This window comes from Corvus brachyrhynchos, unplaced genomic scaffold (assembly GCF_000691975.1).
Source record: "Corvus brachyrhynchos isolate BGI_N302 unplaced genomic scaffold, ASM69197v1 scaffold115, whole genome shotgun sequence".
In the NCBI taxonomy this organism is placed as follows: domain Eukaryota; kingdom Metazoa; phylum Chordata; class Aves; order Passeriformes; family Corvidae; genus Corvus; species Corvus brachyrhynchos.
Window position 1 is genome coordinate 15041124 of NW_008239553.1, and position 7666 is coordinate 15048789.

Consider the following 7666-nt stretch of genomic DNA (forward strand, 5'->3'; position numbering starts at 1 on the left):
TTACATGGGACATACAACATTATTTAACTGCATTTTATTCTTAGCACTTTGGTTTTTCTTATCACAACATAAACAGGTTTTCTTTCAACTTTTACTAAAATTAATTCATAACATCAGAAATTGTAAAATGGAAGCTAATTTCTGTATTCAGTGCAGACTGCAATAAACTGTAAATAACTCTTGGAGCAGTATACTGCAGAAAATAGCAAACTCCTTGTAGGACCATGCAACTATCAGGCCTAATTTATGCTATGGGTTGCTAAATCTAACCTGCAATTGCAGCCTACCACATAATCTAATTATTTTCCTAAATGTTCCAAATTGATCTTCAGGATTACTGCACTGCTTGCCCACAGCAGGAAAAGCCATAACCCATTCATCTCCAGATTTTACTGACCATTTTGGCAGAAACTTCTAATGCCTAATCTGAATCATGGAAAGTTTCTGTTTTCCTGCTAACGTTTTTCTTTTACAATGAAATGTCATATATTCAGCTAAATGAACAAGAATTTTATGATAGATTGGACTAGAGCAGAGAAATGGAACACGTCCTTCTGAAACATTTTTTTCACTCTGAAATCATCTTTCTTGACCTTGGATGCCTAGAGCTATTGTAGATGAGATAGCTCCTGCCCATCAAATAACACAGCTGCTTTCCAACACTACTGCAGCCATCGTCACCTGGTACACCTGACCCTCCCACAGCCATATCACACCAGTGACTCATAAATCATTCTGTGATCAAACACTGTGTCCCCACCACAGCTGTTTCCAGTCAGTAAGCTCACAAATTAACAAACTCTCAGTAGTCCTGAAGAATACTTGTACTTGATACGAATTCATTTTGTCCCTTGTATATGATTCCAGTTCTTACAGTCACGCAGGTCTTCCTAGACATTGCAGCCACCTTCTGTGTTAGTGAGAGATGTGTTTTGCTGTCAGCAAGCTCCATTATCACACTCCCTAAGCTTTTTAATGAAATGACAAAACAAGTATTGTTTGAAGACCGACCCTCTAAGAGCTCCAGTAATAACACCACGTAACAGCACTTTCCATTTCAATGCCACTTTCCCCCCTCACAATATTGTGCTCTCAGTAATTAGTGAGCACTGATTATCATGTGCACTGAAGGTACAGTCATCATGAAGGAGTCCTGCAGAAATAATATGTTCTTATTAAGGTACACACTGTCTATTGATGCATGTTTACCTACAGACCAAAATAAGCATTTATATAAATCTAGGGGGGGGTTATTAATTAAAAATATCTTTTTCTACTGTACTAACACGAGTTGAATCTGAAAACGCTAAGAGGCAGAAGAATTAAAACCTCTTTTTTTGCTATTATTAGGGCAAAATATTTTGTTTCATAAATAATGAAATATTTTTTGAAGTTTCATTTTGAAAAATCAAGCTGGAACTAAATTTAAAAAAAATTGAAAAGACCAAATGTTTCCAATGCTACATGGAATAAATGAATAAAATCACAATGAGGTATTTTTTGTGAATCCAAACTAAGAAAATATACTTTGGCTAAAAAAAAAAAAAGTATTTTGCATTGACATAAAATGAATGTACTTTCTGATTGTTTTGATTTTGCAACAGAACTGAAAAAGATAATTCATTTAACCAACCTCTGGTTTTGAGAAAACATGAATTCTGGTGGTCTCATATACCAACCCCATAACTTTGCAGATTTGGTGTTCTTTTACCACAGGTTTTTCAGGACACAAATTAAAATTAAATAGTAGTGTGGCCAAGATAGCTCTGGTCCCACAGCTCAGATGTTGTCATGAGCATAAATTCTGGAGAAGGCTGGACTAACGGAGGAGTGACAGCACCAGGAAATCTCCCCAGTCTCTGCCAGGAAGCAGTTAATGCAGGAACAAACTCAGTGCCATGTGCATAAACAAGCCCGTAGCTCTGAGATGAAGACATAGAAGCACGTATCAAAACCCATATGCATATTGCGGTGATTTTTTTCACTGGTCCTCAGAAAAAGCTAGGAGGAGCTTGAAACAAATATAAAAACCAATTAGAGACAAGCAACAATGTTGACAGAGTTGGACAGTGGGGGAAAAATACAAGCCAAGGAAAATCACCCAGGAAACTACTGTTTCACATGTATATGGAAGAAATAAAAAGTTGTTTACTGAAATGGAAAAAAAAAGTCATGTGTCTGTTCGACATCGTGTGCAACACTACTAAATATTTATTTAAAGGCATAAAATGTCATGCTGTTTTGCATAATTAACTACTGCCAGAAATACTTCTTGAATAAAAATTCTACAGATTTGATCATTATATACTTAAAAAATCCATTTCTAACAGATACTTTATATGTCAGAGTGATCACATGTACCCTAGCAACCACGATGTTATTGAAATTCTACATACAAGTGGAGGAGTCATTTTTAGTTACAAAGTAAGTCTAATGATGAATGTTTAATAAATGGCAGAATCAGTAAGCTATGAGCTAGATTTTATAAATGTGCAAAGCTTGGTAAATTACACTTGTTCATAAACTTGCTGATAAGAAAGGATAAATATCTGTGCTTTTTTTTTTCAAAAGAATGTTAAGTAATACTTTCTGTGTTTTCAGGTTCTTTCCCATATTTATCATCTGAAGATTTTGACACATCAGCTTCACTTATCTCAGGTGTAAGGATTTGTCCTAAAAACATACATCATATCTCTCCTATCCTGCCCAAGACCTGAGAAAGAGTCTTCTCTGCTTCATGTTCAGATTTGTGGGTACAAGTGTCATGTATCTAAGTGACAGAAAACATCTGTGTGGGGTATTTTATATGCCTTTCCTGACACCAGTTGCCTGGTACTTCAGCTCTTTGGTATAGAGGCATTATCCATTTTTTAAGAACAAACTCTTCTGTAGTTAGTGCACAAAATTCGCACAATGTGCTGCTTCAAAGGTCACAAAACACTTGAAAAGAAAAAAAAAGTGGAAATAGAATTAAGCCCCAAAGTGATTATTTTTCCATTTAGGAGATCAAAAGTTTCATGATAGTACTGTTGCATTCATCACAAGGTTGGACTCCAGCTTCTTAGGATTCTTTCCTAAGCAGCAGTCTAAGTACAAAATAGCCTATAATAAAACCTTCAAGTACTTATGATGAAAATACAAGATTTGAGGTTGAAAGGAAAGAGCATTGATGCAGTCTAGAATGCCAGTTCTCACATTCCTAGCACATACAACATATTTGCTTCTCATTATTCCAGGCCTTAATCCTCAGTTTAACCGTATTTGTTGCTACTCTCTTTCGTGCTGATTTGCATGCAGCATCAGTTAATGCTGGCTTAGAAGAATTGTTTAGTAATTGGCTGTTAATTCATGTGGTGTATGCTAGTCGTATCTCGCAGTCAAAGCTTTTTTCCTTAATTCCGATTATGAATCAGAAACAAATTTTGATTAGCTATCAATCAGATAGGAAAAATTATCAGAAGTTTTTGAACATTGGAAGTTCCTAAAATAGTGCATGAAAGAGAAATAGACCTTTGTAAACCCTGTATGGAAGAAAGAGACCTTAAAGTAATTGGAGGAAGAAGGTGGCTCTGTCAATATAAAACTTGTTGCTGGTTTAACATGAACTGAAAATGATGGACATCTAATCCAAACTAAGATAAAGTTTCACTGACTGTCCCTCATAACTTGCACAGCTTTGTGGGATCACTGCTGTATTAGTCCAAAGCACAGTGCACATTTTTCATGCAAAATGAGACTACATCAATTATGGTGAAACCAAGAACGGTTTCTTAATAGTTCAGAACCCTTATTTATGGATGTTAAACCTAAGGCACAAATCCATAGTTTTAGTCTGTGCTGAAGGAAAAGCAGAAGTAAACAGCATGTCAGAGAAGCAGTGTGAATGAAAACCTGTCCCTTTTTCTGACATAACTGGGTGTAGGGCGTGGGGTACCCTCACTACTTTATCATAGAACCCATCCCTTGATCTGCTTATAGTAAGGTACTGAGTAAGATAGGCTTATATAGTTCTTCTGAACTTAAAAAATTCTACTTCAGTTACCAGCCCTTGCACCACCAGCAACCAGACAGAATTTCTAAATGCAGTTTTTATCTCAAATTAGAAAAAAAAAAAAAAAGTACTTCCTTCCAAGGATCCTTGCAATTTTTAAATAGTCAAATAAATGATTGCTTAAGAAAAGAATCCTTAGGAAGGGTGCTTAAGAGCAGAAGAAACTAGTAATTTAGATTAATTCTTCATAAGAAGAAGCTTATTTAATTTTTTTTCCTTTAAATGATCCAGAAAAAGTGGTACCAGTTTAAATTTGGCCAGTCAATAAACAAATCCCCTCTAATCTGTAGGAATATTTCAAAAAGCTAACTGTGAACAGCTCTGGTTTTTGGTGTTTTGGTGACTGAAGTCCTCAGATGTTGTTTCTGTTTTGATTAATTATACAATAATGAACAAAAGGAATGTTGCTGTATTAATTGGTTTTTGGAGTGTTTCACGGGCATCAGCATGCTAAGCACTGTCAAGACATGGACAAAGTGCTTGTTCCTCCTTGACCATACTGTTTCTAAACAGGCAAAAGGGGAAATGAGTTGAGGGAGAAGAGAATTTGACCAAAATTACCCAACTCACAAATAGCAAACGAAGGATTTCCTGCATTTAAGCCCGATAAGCAGTGAACGAAGCTGTTTCTACATGTAGGACTTACAGGGGAAAGGAAATACTCCATTTTTTTTTTTTCCACTTGCTAGAATGTGGATATTGTATTGGATTAGGAGAAACAGTTTTGAGTTCTCTGGTTTTGTATCTTGTTTTCAGTCTGGTTTGCTAAGGAAATGAAACTCGTGCAATCACGGTGGGTGTGTATGGGTAGGTGCACACATGTCCTGGTAGCAGCTTTTGAATGCGTTGGCAAACTGTAGCAAGTTGGACACAAAGTATTGGTCTCACAGATAACGTAATTCAAAAGTCTTGGTCTCAAAGGTAATGTAATACAAATGTTGTGAAAACAGGGGGACAGTTGTAGGTGCCAGGCTGTAGCCTGATAACATGAAATTCATGTGATAGAAATCATACTACTTTAGTTTTGATGTTAACAGAACCATGCACCTTCTTCAGTCATGTTTTAGAGGTATCCTCTGTATTAAGAAATTAATTAATTAAAAACCCAACAACAAAATGAAACCTCATAAAACAATGCAAAATTAGGAACTGAGGCTTAAAGGAAGAAAGACAAATACAGTCTTATTCATAATAAAATAATGAACTAGAATAATGCTCATGGATGGATGGTACCAGATTTCCAAATTTTCCTTCAGAGAGTAGAGCTGGTGGCAGCAGAAAGCTCCGCTGCTGTACTTAAAGGAAGAAGGAGGAAACAGAGATGAAAACAGGGATGAAGCTATGTTCATGACGGAGAATATTTATCTTAGTGATCTCAGATGTCATAATGAGGCAAGATCTAACCAAAAATATCAGCATAGACAAGGCCTTGCTTGGGGCTCAAGGAAGGCAATGATTCAAGTTCTAGCACTAGAATATGCCGTTTGAGCATGTGTCTCATGTTAGAACTTCCTTGCTTCTTCACAAGCACTGCTCCCTGTCCTGCTGGTGAGATACCCTGCCAAGAGGGTGTGATGGAAGCTGGAGAGCAGGTACATATATTTATTTGAGTACTCCTGAGCAAGTCAGAAATTTTATTTCCCCTTTTAAAACAAGTGTTCCAGTATAATTCAGTTCCCCCTGCCTCACCAATGTGAGCAGACTTCAACCAAACCAAGGCACACAATTTCCATTGTGTCATTCACATTCATTTACCATAAGAATAAAATGCAGTGAGAGAAGCTAAGACCTTTTTACATGGGATGGACTAGGGAACATTTTTATTCTTGTTGCTATAGTAATGACTACAGCTAATTGTGCAATCACTGCGATTACACATTTAAAAAGGATGGTACTTTCAAACAGTAGCAATACAACTGCAATGTGAAAAAGTGATGTAATCAAGGAAAGATGGAAGCATAAGTCAACAGAATGATTAAGACATGCTTATTGGATTATGATGAAATATTTAAAGGAAGTCTGACTTAGTTAAGATCTATCATCAGCTTCTTACATTTAAAATCAGCATTTTGCTCTTCCACAGCTTTCTTTTGTGACCTTAACCATGAAACACTGAGTTGACTAACAGCTACGAGCCATTTTAGGGGCTTGGCCATGGAACAGAATCCAAAACCTAAAGTTACTCAGATTGACCACAGACTGCATTCTGAGCTGAGAGCAAATGAACATAGTTACTGGTCATTCTTTCTGATAGATTATATCATAAAACATCATTTGAGGTGTGGAAGAGGTCTTCGTTGAAAGGAGGCACTTCCTTTAATTTGAGATTACAGAATTTGTTCTGAAGACAGATTCCCTTCAAAGGGAAAGGAAGTTAACAGTCTGGTTTTGTAATGTTTTTAAATTCAAGGGCTCAGGTACTAGGACCCCTAAGAGAGATGCTCTCACTCATAATGTTCTGACACTCATGATTCTATTATTATATGCTACTGAACATTGACAGTGGTATATATTAACCATTACATTTTGTTCAGTACTGCTACAGCTACTCTCCCTGATTAAAACTGAAGCCAGCTATAGATAGGGCTTCTAATCCAGAAAAGTGACAGTAATACTTGACAAAATTGCTATTCTGAGTGGTCCTTAAAACAGGAAACAATACACATTGCTTTAAAGTTGAAAAGGTAAGGAGATATAAAACTGGGGAAAGGAAAGGATCTTAGGAGTTCAGGAAAATTTACATAATTTTAGGTCTAAGTAATTGACATTGCCCTCTATTCATTTTGCATCTAGCTACAATGGACCACCAATGTCCACTTGCTCTCTGCTTACTTAAAATTTTCTTTATTGCATCAATTTTCCTGATTGTGTTTCTAACAGCATTTATTTCAAGGTATCTATTAAATCTAAGGAACTGAGGAGCGGGTTTTACATTCCCTTCCTCTAAGTCTCATGGTATCAGCAGAGGAGTGTTAAGTATTCTCCTTCAAAGGGTCTGAGAACAGTTTTGCTCCCTCCTCAAGGTATGTTCACCATTCACCCATCATAACCGTAAGGCCTATAGAGACTGACCAACGTATCCTGATGATATTCTTCAGGGACAAAGTAGAAGTTCAACAAAGTACTGTGATGTGTAAAAAATTTTGTAAAAAGCTTTGAAAAAAAACCAGGATTTTTTCTAATTAGCTGCAAATATATGATGAAATATCACTTCTCTTCAGCTGAAAAGGAATCAATTAAATTACTCAGTCTACCGCCCTTCCTCCTGGACAAGTGGAACAAAGAGCCTTCAGGTCTAGCCATACACAGACAGACTAACTGAGAACAAAAGAGCACATGAGAGAAAAATGGAGTCATAGAGAGCTTAATCTTTCCCTTCATTCACACACATGGCTGGTAAATTTACCTTTTGCAGCCCACACAAAGACTATTTTTTTCCTTTTAAATAACGGTGAGCTCATTCTTGTACCAATAACAGCAGAAGAGAGGCAGCCCTTGGCAGCCACTATCACCTGTAGCCACACTTTCTTAGCCTGGTTCTGCTTCCTTCTGATGCTCCAGAACCATGGGCTCGATGAGTTGCTGGAATGGGTTTGAAGGAAGATTCTCTTCTTT